The following is a 12,686-nucleotide window of genomic DNA, read 5'->3' on the forward strand; positions in this document are numbered from 1 at the left end:
AGGTATTTGCTGGGAAGATAAAGAAACTAGGGATGACTTGTTGCCTTCTTTCTAGATGGGTAACCAATCATCTTCAGCGTGTGTTTCTCTCAAATGCCTCCTGAATCACTGGGATTCCTTTGAGGAAAAAAGAAAAAGCCTTCTTTCCCCTTTTGCCTCCTCCGTCCTCTCTTCACAGATGGGTAATTGTGTTCCCATACCACAGGACACTCCCCTTGGGTGCAGCCCCCAAACAGGGAAAACTTAATTACCCCAAACCTTAAGCTGCTTGGCTTAAAACCGAGCTCAGGGGAAGGGAACCCAGAAGTCTGACATGCCGGCAAAAGGATAAAAGTTTTTACCAGTCGGACTTCTGGCCTCCCTCTCCCTGTACAAATGATTGAATGGATGATAAAATCACTGTTTATATCCTCCGTGAAGTTTGGATTAACGGAAAAAAGAATTTATGAGGCCAGTCTTAAGCTGTAGCCAATCTGGTGTGCTTTGCGTGACTTTCTATATGGTTCTGCATGAAGAGGAGTACCTTAGGATAGAATATGGGCCTAGGACCCCATAAGCCTACTGTTCAAGCCAGCCTGGCAAATGGTCAGCAACCTGCTTCGGGTCTCCATCTTGTTTTATGTTCTTGGGAGTTTGACATTGTAACCATGTGGCAATACTTTGCTTTGGTCTCTGCCATTTTATAATGGCAGCCTGGGTTCAATTCTGGCTTAGGGAATGAGTACTTTGTGGTTAATATCGTGTGACTTTTACCATTTGCTGATTTCCTTCCCCTCTGTGAACAACTTCTAGCTTCCTTTCTTAAATCTTCCTTTCTCAGAGCCACCTTTAAAGATTCTAGATTTTGTAAAAACTGCTTACCACTTCTTTGAAAATACCTCATACACTCACAGTTAAGTCATAACCTTAGTTGAGGCTTGTTGGTTTCATCTGTGAGGTTACTTTCCGTAAAGTTCAAAAGCCAGAAATACTGGCCGCGTGGCCTGGCTAAAGTCGGTTAACAGGGGACTTAAAAAGACTTTCTTAAAGAGTGCTCAGCTTAATTAAAAGTGGATATCCAAGATATTGGTATATTTAAAAGGCCTTTTTTTTTTTCCTTGGATTTTGTTTTTCTGGAAAAAGGCTTTTTCTCAGTCAACTGAATTATTTCTCTCCATTTAGTCTTGCCATTTTTGGTGCACGCATGAGAGGCCCTAAGATAACTTGTGAGAGCATGGGACTCCTTGGGAAAAACAGAGAAGGTGCTACAGACCCCATTTTGGGAAGAAAACTCTGTTTTCCTTATGGAACCCGAGAAATTAAAAACAGATAGGTCCCTCCCAAAATCTGTTTTTGTTTTCCAGCTATGCCTGTTTCTTGGGCCCTGAAAACTGCATGCTTTCCTAGCCCTGCTTCTTGAAGGACTCCACCCTGAGGCCAATGGCCCAATTAGGAGATAGGCAAATGAAAAAATCTGTTTTTGTTTTTGAAACAGCATCTTGCTGTCACCCAGGCTAGAGTGCAATGCTGCAGTCTCTGCTCACTGCAACCTCTGCCTCCCGGGTTCAAGTGATTCTCCTGTCTCAGCCCCCTGAGTAGCTGGGATTACAGGTACACACCAAAACACCCAGCTAATTTTTGTATTTTTAGTAGAGATGGGGTTCCACCATGTTGGCCAGGCTGGTCTCGAACTTCTGACCTCAAGTGATCTGCCCGCCTTGGCCTCCCAAAGTGCCGGGATTACAGGCATGAGCCACTGCGCTCGGCTCCAAATGAAAAATCTTACAACTACTGGACCTTCTTCTGTCTTTGTAATCATATGTGTTATGTGTGTGATGGTTATATAAAACAGCTCTAATTCATTGACCTAAAGAAAAATAAATGCTTAGATCAAATATTTTTCAAGGAGAAATAAAAGCTGTAATGCCTTTTAGTTCATGTGACTTTAATCTTTGAAACATAAAAACAGTTTTAAAGATAATTGGTAAAGTGCAAATGTCTTCATATGTAAATATATGGTCTAAATTATGTGGGTCAGATACTAGGTTTGCTAAATGTTTTAAGGTTATAAACTACTTTTTTAGCTTTTGAGAACCGTTTGATTTGTATACTTTACAATTTGGGAAGGCTTGTGGACATATGGAATTGCCCACCCCTTTAACTATGCTGGAAAGAGTAAGACCTTATCTGTGACTAGAACATAATTAAAATAACTTACCAGAGGCCAGTCTGAGGGCTCCAGTGCCCGAGTAGAGGCAGCAGGTGGCTCCCAAGGCCTGGGCCAGCCCGTCTCCTTCAGTCTGCAGGCCACGCCCTTCTTCCTGCTGCTGTCCAGTTGTCTTTTGACTGCCACATATGGACACCCAAAGATCTCCAAAGGAAACTTTCCTCATTACAGGAGGAGGTGGCTATTTTGGTTTCCACCTGGGCCATGCTCTGAACCAAAAGGGAGTCCACGTAATTCTATTCGACATCAGCAGTCCTGCTCAAACCATTCCAGAAGGAATCAAGTTTGTACATGGAGACATCCGCCACCTCTCTGACATAGAGAAAGCCTTCCAGGACACAGATGTCACATGTGTGTTCCATATTGCCTCTTATGGTTTGTCAGGGAAGGAGCAACTAAATCAAAACCTGATCAAAGAAGTCAGCATTGGGAGTACAGACAACATCCTCCAGGTTTGCCAGAGGAAGGGGGTGCCAGAGAAGAAGGTGCTGGAGGCGAAGAGCACGCCCCTGGACAGAGGTGATGGTGTCTTAAGAACCTGTGCTCTGAGGCCGGCTGGCATCTATGGGCCTGGAGAACAAAGACACCTTCCCAGAATAGTCAGCTATATTGAGAAAGACATGTTCAAGTTTGTCTGTGGAGATCCCAGAAGCCTGGTTGAGTCTGTCCATGTGGATAACTTGGTGCAGGCTCACATTCTGGCCTCAGAGGCTCTGAGAGCTGACAAGGGCCATATTGCCTCTGGACAGCCCTACTTCGTCTCAGATGGCTGACCAGTGAACAATTTTGAGTTCTTCTGGCCTCTGGTTGAGGGTCTCGATTACATGCTCCCATCCACCCACCAGCCGTTGACTGTGGTCTACTGCTTTGCTTTCCTAAAACAGATGGCTCGCCTCATTTTGGGTTGACTCTACAACTTCCAGCCCCTCCTCACCCACACTGAAGGTTACAAAACTGGTGTCACCCATTATTTTAGCTTAGGGAAAGCCAAGAAAGAGATAACCAAATTTATTTGTCAATCATGTTCTTGACAGTAACTACACTGGACATTTTGTCATGCATAGACAATTGTTGTCTTGTTTTGATTCTTTTCAAAAGATGGTTTGTAATCAGCTATAGAACTTTGACAGGTGCTCTAAAATGCAGGTTTCTGAGAACTTTGGAGATTATAATATTGGAATAGAGGGAAATGTACAGGATTCATGAAGAGCTGAAATGTTCGTGAATATCAAGCAGAACAAGAGTTAATGGAATAGACTGAGCTAATAGAAAACTGAAGTAATCTTTTTAACTTTTGGCTTAAAACGTTGCTGATCCTTGTTTTTCAGAGGCAAGGAAACTTATTTTGAGCTATCTACAGTCTTTAATAATTGAGTAAGCTATACTCTTCTGAACAAAATTTGGAGCATATTTGTTTCTCTCTCTGCCTGGCTTCTCCAGAATTTGGAAACTATTTGTAAGTATTCTTAGCCTGTGGCAATACAGTTATTTGCATCAGTGTAATAAAAGTCCATTTTCTTTTGCAACAGGACACAACTGGAGAAACTGGTTGTTTACCAAGGCTTTGACTGGAAGGATATGCTTCCACTTAAGGAATCTGGCTTGACTTGAAGAGCCAATAAAAGCCCCCTAGGAAAACTGGCCTCATTCCTTGTCTACACCGTCCCTGCACAGGATTCCTAACCTGTGGTGACTAAAGAATGTCATTTTCTAACAGGCCCTATGTTTTTGGGACTTAAAGAAGAGAGAAATTCACAAAACTCATAGGTGTTTGAGGGTACAAACCCACGGCTAGGCTGGGCTTTAAAAGGTTTTATCTGAGATTTCTTGTGGAACAGAGTTCCCTCAAAGCCAATTTAAAAGGCTATGTGAAAAATAATTATTCTTGTTGCACTTTATGCAAATAATCAGGCCAAGTATAAGACTAAAGTCTATTTTGCAAACAACTCAGTCCTATCATGATTTGTTTTTGATAAAAATGAGGACTGGAGAGAGAAAAATTATGTTTCAAAACATATATACTTGTCATTAAATTCTAATCTCATCAATTGTTTTTAAGATTTTGCCTACATTTTAGACTAACCTTGCTTATTCCTGTGAACCAACCAGTGATCTCTGGCTGCAGATCAGAAGAAACAAAAGGGATGGGTAAAGTAAAAATCTGGATCAATATTTTAATTCTGAGCAATTATCTTGCAAATCCTGCCAGGTGAACCCAGAGGGTTCTTTTTTTTTTTTTGGGGAAAATAAGACCAAGGGAGCTAACCAAAGCAAAGCACCATGCACCCAAATCTTAGCAGGCATAGCTGTAGCCATCAGTTATCTGGGCATGTTGGCAGCCTTGGGATTTTTGAGCTGTCCTTCCCCCCTTGTTTCATTTTTATATATGTCTGCTAATAACCCAAATTGTTTATTCTCATTTAGAGGCCATTGAACTTCAAACGATGATGCAAATGAATCCATGCATGGATGTGCTATTCTTCCAGGGACCCTTAAACCATACTTAGGAGGAGCCCTAATTCAGCTTTCCCAGAACTGCACACCCTGTCAGCAGGAAGCAGTTAAGAACAGTCATTATCCACTTTCTCCAATAGCAGTTGGGGTCTCCTCCTGGAGGGGGTAATGAAAGGAGTTAGCCAGCTTGCCTTAGGCAGATAGTAAGAGAAGGGTCCCCAGAGAACCGGCGACCCACCCCATAAGCACTTACATCAGTTGTTTTGTGCAGATAAGGGAACTTGCACAGGAGGCTTGCCTAAACATGCCTACAGTGGAAAATCCCATCCCTTAACACATGTGCAGTAAGGAAAATAAATCAATATGGAGCAAGTCAGTCTAAGTGCCCACATGTGCATTGGAAAGACGGGGTGGAGCTGCCAGGAATTCACACCTTATGCCCTGGTATTCAGCTGTGAAGGGGGCAGCCGGAAACCTGCTTTTCAGGGTCCCTGTCTGCTGAGAGCCTTCCTTTCACTTAATAAATTCTACTCCACTCACTCTTTGATGCCTGAGTGCATATTTCTTCCTGGTTTTGAGAGAAAAACCCAGACCTAGCTGAGCTAAGGAGCAAAAATCCTGCGTCATTGGTGTGGATATATTATTAATATGTGCTCCAAAATCATGTGAAATTTGTAAAATTCTGATATGTCTTTATATACATTGTCAGACATAATTATGATTGTTATGTTAAAATGTTGTCTGCCACAGAAATAACCCAATTTCCTTGTCACTTGCATCTTTAGCCATGGCTAAAGACTTAGAGTACTAAGTCCTTTGTCATCCACAGACATTTGTTGTCTTACTTTGATTCTTCTCAAAAAATGGTTTATAATCAGCTATAGTCCAAAATTTGCTTTTTCTCCAAGGAGATTCTTGAAATTGTACCTTGACAAGTACTCTTGAATACAGGTTTCTGATTACTTTAGATATTATATGATTGGACTGTGTAAAAACACTCAGAACTCTAATAAACTGATGCATTCATGAAGATTGCTAGCCCAACCTCAAGCACAAGAAAAGTTAATGACATGGGACTGAAGTGATAGAGGGCTGAAATGATTTTTAAGATGTTTTTTTGAAGCATTGCTGATTCTTTTTATATTTTGTTTGCCAGAGTCATGAAAAAAATTCTTTTCAGCTATTTGTAGATTATAGCCATTGGGTAAAATAGATCTTTGTGAGTAAAATTGAAGCATTTGCCTCTCTCTCCACCTGATTTCTCCAAAATTTGGAAACTATATGTGAGTATTTTTATTTTATTGGGAATGTAGTTATTTGCATAAGTTTAATAAGAATCTGTTTTCTGTAACAGGACACAATTGGAGACACTGATTATTTTACCAAGGCTTTGACTGGAATGGCATATTTTCAGATATAACCAGACTGCTTTGAAGAATTGAAATTGACTTTATAGAACCGATCAAAAGCCTCTTGAAAAGGATGGCATAGTAACTTATCTACATGGTTCCTTTTTAAGATTTCTAATTTTGCAGTAAGTAAAGAATGCCATTTTCTGACAGCTCTAGGGTCCTCAAGACATGTTGGAACCTCAAGAAGAGAGGAATTTACCCAATTTGTACAGGTATCACAGGTACATTCTGGTGGCAAATTCTTGGCTTGGCTTCCTAACCTCGAGGCTTTTAAAAGTGTAATCCAAAATGCCCTGTGAAAGTTCCAGCAAAGCCACCTTAAAACAGCCTATAGGTCTAATCATGATTCTTATTGCACTTTATGTAAATAATCAGACCAAGTATAATACTATATCTTATTTTACAAGTAAATTGATCCTAGTAAGATTTATCTTTGGTAGAAATGGGAAACTGGAGAGAGTAAAATTATGTTTCCAAGGAAGATTATAGCATACCTGTTATTAGATCGCAGCCCTGACCATTAATTGTTTTTGAGTTTTTATTATTTTCCTAAAATTTGGATTGAATCCCCAGTGAAATAGGTTTCACCACATATCTCTCATTGCTGTACTTCTTCCAAGACAAACAAAAGCATAAAACTTCAAAAACTAGAGATAATTCAACAAGCAATGGAAGTTATATAAATCACTTGACTGGGATCTATCTAGGAATGGGCCTTCCTTGGGATGCCAAGGGATGAAGGATGCCTATTATTCTAACCTAAGCAGAGTTTGATCATCAGTGCTTCCATGGGAAGATTTTTGATCAAAGTGGGGAGAAAAGAGAGAAGAAAAATAGCTCAGAGTAGTGTGAGCTACCTGAGGTATGCAAAATTTATTAGGCCCAGAGAGATATGAGTACGTGACTTCAGTCATGCTCCCCACCTCTCACCCCCCATTGCACTCATGCCTAGGGCAATTGTTTAAAGTCATTTTGTTTCTGACTAGCTACCTCATTCATTATCTTCAGGTTCTCGAACATCATGAGACAGACAACATGGATAGCCAATCAATAGCTTGTTTTATTTTAATGTAATTCTTGCTAAACAACTTAGAAACTGCCTCTTATTTTCCTTTAAAAATCTACTTGTAACTGCTGCTAGTCAGAGAATATATTCAGAACAACTTGAATCTATGGTCCCACAATGTGATCCTCAAGCTCTGCCCGAATAAAGTCTTTACTTATATTAATTATGACACAGCTTGTTCTTAGGTCGACCAGCAAAAGATCTTGCAGGTAGAAGATGGATAGTATATGTTTCTTGGATTAGATTCATGACTATACACTATAATTATTTCTCTCTCAAAAATATGAATAGTTGGAAGTCAAAAAAGTGTTTTATTTCTCCTTGAACCGTATTTCTGAGAAAATAATAGGTATGCACAACATAATTTGAAACATAAATTCACCAAATTGACTCATTTCCATTTCATCCAGGAATTTATCTCAAGTGAAATAGAACTCATTTGGCCAATGGTAATATGGTAATATATTTTTCCATCATCTATTGCTGTCTAACAAACTACCCCAAAATTTATTGACTTAAACCTAACATAGTGACTTAAACTTAACAACGTATTATTTTTCACAATGCTGCAATCTGGGTTGGGCTCAGCTGAGCTGTTGTTCTTCTCCACATCACATCTGCTGTAGGTATTCACTCACAGACTTGAAGCTGGGTGGGTTAGAACAGCTGGGGCTTGGCCTAGCATCTCTTTCTCTCCTGTTCTCACAACCTGCCTAGCTTAGGCTTCTTTACAGTAAGGTGATCTCAGGATATTTGGGCTTGTTACCTGGTGTCTGGCTCCCAAAAGAGGAATTGGAAGCTGAAGATCTTTTAAAAACTGGTCTGCAACTAGCAACAGTGTCACTTCCACTGTGTTCTTTTCATCAAAAGCGAACCATAAAGCCAGCCTAGATTCAAAGACAGAGAAAACACATTTTATCTCTTGATGTGAGAAACAAAATGCACATGGAAGTAAATGGGAAAAGGTGAGGAGTTGGTGGAAGAATTGATGGCAGCCATTTTTAGAGACTAGCTCCACAATGTCTACAGCAAGACTTTCCATCTCCTGTAAGCCCTGTTCAAACTCTATTAAAGTGATCAAATTCACTTTAGGAGACAACTAAATAACTGAAATAGTTTGTATATTAGTTCCTGAACAAATCTCACGTTAAATTGTAATTTCCAATGTTGGAGGTGGGGCGTGGTGGGAGGTGATCTGATGGTGGGGTCAGGTTTCTCATGATGGTTTAGCACCATCCCTTTGGTGTTGTCCACATGATAGTGAGTGAGATCTGGTAGTTTAAAAGTGTGTTGCATCCACCCGTGTCTCGCACCTGCTTTCACCATGTGATGTGACTGCTCTCCTTTTGCCTTCTGCCATGATTGGAAGCTTCCTAAGGCTTCCCCAGGAAAAGATGCCACTCTGCTTTCTGTGCGGCCTGCAGAACCATGAGCCAATTAAACCAGTTTTCTTAGAAATTACCCAGTCTCGGATATTTCTTTATAGCAATGCAAGCATGGCTTATACAATAACTTTAGATTGAGTTTTGAGGTCTGCATCAAGATCTCTGAAACTTCACAAGGACAGCTTCCACACCCCAATTCACTTGAATATAGTTCCATTCAATGGTTATTGAACACTTACCAAAAACAACACCTTATTATTAGCCTTTTTCATTCATTCAACCTCATTTCTCCAAAACTTCCCGGGTCTCCTGCCCTTGTTCTTACTACTGGGCCTGTTGCCACATGACATTGTAAACCTGAAGCATCACATGCCTGGCGTGTCTGTTTCACTGCTCCTTGTTACCACTCTTGGAATAGGCTTGGAACAAACCCTCACATCCTCTTGGAATCCTAGGTAGACTCATGACCAGTGGTGGATACATTTTTGGGGCTCCTTCCTGTCTGCAGTTACTAATTCTTCTTGTATCCTCCTACCCTCACCTCAGGTAAACACTTATTTTGCTTTCATACCAAAGTAAATTTAGTTTTCATTTGTATTTCATGTTATTCTCTACATATGTGTAGAAGCAGCCTGGAGCGTTGATGTGCTCAGCTGTGCCAGCTTTACCTTTATTAGAATACTAGACTCTTGACGGAGGATGTCATCTAGACTTAACCAAGATGGTTTCTAGACAAAACTCATTACAACTATTGTGGTCTCAGAGTATTTGAAGTATTAAATGGTTTCAGTTGCTCTATCAAAGGAACAATGGAGTTTTCAATTATATGTTATATTCTGAAACTATCTCTCAATAGGAACAAAAAAACTCAAGTAACTTTAGACTTTAAATGTATTTTCCTTTATGTATTAATAAGTTATTGCTTTATAAAATTGGTGTTGGAGACATAATTTTTCTTTTTCAAAATTAGAAAGTTAATCACAAAATAGGCTTTAGTGTTTATCTCAAAGGTCACACTTTTGGAGGTTAGTTTTACAAGAAGAAAACCAAAACCCACAGTTGAGAAATTGAGTTGAGAGTTAATATTCTTTACAGGAAATTCCTGTAAAGGAAACCAGCTTACTCTTTCAACTAAACCCAACCACAAACTTTATCTCGTCAAGGAGGTTGGTCAGAGAAGAGTTTGAGATGCTTCTTCTTCAGAGCACTTCCTACTGAAAGAGGTAGTTTATTTGATTTTCCTCTGTATGACCATCCATTTCACAATGTCCATGGTCATTTACAAAATAAGGTTTTCCTTTTTCCTCCAGTTATAACCCTTTATTTTTGAGCTGGTGTGAGTAACATGGCTACTGTGTCTTCTCCAGGTATCTCTCTGGATAGGAAGAAATATAGTAGAACCCTTTGAAAATGGATATTTTCACATATTTTCCTTCAGATACAAAAGCTGGCAGTTACTGAAATAAGGACTTGAAGTTCCTTCCTCTTTTTTTTATGTCTTAAGAGCAGGAAATAAAGGTAAGAGAGCAGTACTTCTTTTTTTTTTACTAGATTTCCTAACCAGAAAACATAAGTTGGGAGAATAGCTTAAATAATTTAAAAAATGAGTTGCTAATACAATTACTTTTCAAGAAATATTTTAGAATAACAAAATGGGTTATTTACTAACAAAATTTACATCTCCATATATACAGAGTCTTCACTTAAAAAAACTGATGGTTATAAAATAAACCCGTTTAAAGTGCTTTGAGCATTTTACAGGAAGGGCTAAGAGCAGAGAGATTCAAGATATTTGCCAAATTTGAATGCCCATTTAAACTTAACTGTAACATCTTTGATGGCAGGTACTACAGCTTCATTTTCTGTTATCCCTAGACAATGGGGTCTAAAGCCACCACGGAGCATCTGAGAATCATAATGATATTAGTTGAATTAAATACTGTCGCTATTACACAAGACCAAATCTCTGTCTGCAGGTGTTCTCTGTGTAAAGTAGTTTAAGTCTGCCTTTGATGGTGACATTTCTCTCCCTGGGTCTCAGATCCCTGTTGACACTGCTTTCTCCAGCACTTTCCTCTCTCTCCCCCGTTTCTCACCAAAAAGTTTTGTGGGTAAAGTTTAGTTCATTATTTCTGCCAGAGACAGATGAAGGTGTAGCCTTGACCAACTGAAAGGGAAATCTTCATCCTCTGAAAAAACATATGTGATTCTCAAAAAACGCATCTGGAAAATAGTTAAAGAAGCGATTCTGTAGATTCTCCCAGCGTTGTTGGGCTCTCAATTCCTTCTGTGAAGGACAACATATGGTGATGGGGAAATCAGAAGCTTTGAGACCCTCTACACCTGGATATGAATCCCCCTTCTAATACTTACCAGGTATGTGATTATCATTGAGAATGGGCACTGCCATTCCAAGCAAAGTGAGCCTTGGTTGTCCATCTGTAATATGAGAAGGACAGCACCCTGCTTCACTTTACAGAAAGTAAATGAGTGCCACATTATTTTATTCCCATAAGCAGAGTCTGAAGCTTGCTTTGGCTTAAGTTGCCCAGTGCTCAGTAAATGATGTACTCTGCATTTTGGTGGCTCCTTCCGATTCAGTGAAGCTTTTTAGTGATGGCAGCATGGAAGACATCACTTAGACATTAGACGGCCTTCAAAAGGTAGATATTAACAAGCAAGCCACACAGTGTGGGTGTGTTGTCCCACATAAATGAGACTTCCAGAATGGTCTTGGGCTCATGTTGGTCAGTTGCCTATAATGCTGGCAACAGCTGCTGTAACTCAGCACTAACCCACCTTCCCAAGCTCTATGCTTATCCCTGAGCAGGGTTTCCCAAAAATGTCTCCCAGATGAGCATGGTGGCTCTGACACTTGTTTATAATGTAGGTTCCATTGTTCTTCTCCTTGAGAATCTGATTTAATAAGTCCTCAGGAAGCCCAAAAATCTGCATTTGTAATAAGTGTTTCGGGTGATTCTTATAATCAAGATGATTTGAGAAACACTGTCCCAGAGTGAAAGCTGCAGCCTGCAATCAGCCCCAGGCAGCTGGAGGTCTGAGGCCAGTTGGTGGGTGGGTGCATCAGTAGGCAGTATCTGTCATCTCAAGGTTGGCGGAAATTCCTGAGTGCTGGAGACTGCTGGGCATCGTGGTAACTAATTTGCTACAGGCTTGGACATTTAGACATAAATTGTGGGATGGTAGAGCTGGGATGATCTTAGCAACCATCTGATCTTATGATTTACAAGTCAGGGAGCTTTTTTTAAAATTACAAATATCCCGACTTAAACATCAGAAATTCTGATTCCCTCATTCTAAGGTGGAGGAACTACTGATACAGTCCAGACATTTTATTTTGCAGGTAAGAAAGCCGAGGTCCAAAAAGAGCCTAAGTGACTTAACTGGAGCCACACAGTATGTGAATCACCATAATAGATTGCTATGTGTTTGTTCTGATGGCTCTGGAAGTGTTTATCATTTTTTCAGAACACAGAATTTATTACTAATTATTCATTTGGCACTCTCCTAGGATCAGGATATATGATTTCTGAAATGGGATCTCTGCTCTTCAGGAGCTCCTAATCTAGTGTAAGGACAAGGTGTAAGGAACAACTGATCTACTGCAGCATGGTTAAATCCTGAACAAGTCATTACTGAGCTCCTGTTATCAGCTAGGCACTATTCCTGCAGAGAGGCTGCAGGACTCAGAAAGACAAACTCAGTTCCTGCTGGGATGGAACTTATATTCTAGTTGGGGAGAAGTTTTAGGAATAAGATATTTTCAGACAATAATATGTGCTAAGACACAAGTCATTTAAAATGAGTAGCAAGAGAGATGGTTGATGGCAAGAAGGGAGAGAGGCGCTTCTTTATCCAGGTGGTCAGGAAACGGCTCTCTGAGGAAGAAATCAGGGAAGACATGAGAGAGCCAAACGCTACAGCGTTTGTCCATGGTGCTCTGGAATCTGTGCTTCATCACATGGGTGGCGGGAGCCGGTGACGTTTTGGGCATGGAAATGAAATGCCCAGGCTTGCTGCTTAGGAAGATGTGTCTGGTGGTGGAGTTGGAGGACTGTTCTTTCGGAGACTTTGTGGACAAGGGAAAGGCAAGTAGGGAGACCACATCTTTAAAGGCCATTGCTGGTCCTGCCTTGTTCCTT

At 40.3% G+C, this 12,686-nt stretch overlaps 1 pseudogene; it reads left to right on the forward strand.

Moving 5' to 3' along the window:
- Window positions 1-2,334: 2,334 nt before the first annotated feature.
- Window positions 2,335-3,237, forward strand: LOC101139752 (short-chain dehydrogenase/reductase family 42E member 1-like; annotated as a pseudogene).
- The last annotated feature ends 9,449 nt before the right edge of the window (window positions 3,238-12,686 follow it).

This window comes from Gorilla gorilla, chromosome 12 (genome assembly GCF_029281585.2).
Source record: "Gorilla gorilla gorilla isolate KB3781 chromosome 12, NHGRI_mGorGor1-v2.1_pri, whole genome shotgun sequence".
In the NCBI taxonomy this organism is placed as follows: Eukaryota; Metazoa; Chordata; class Mammalia; order Primates; family Hominidae; genus Gorilla; species Gorilla gorilla.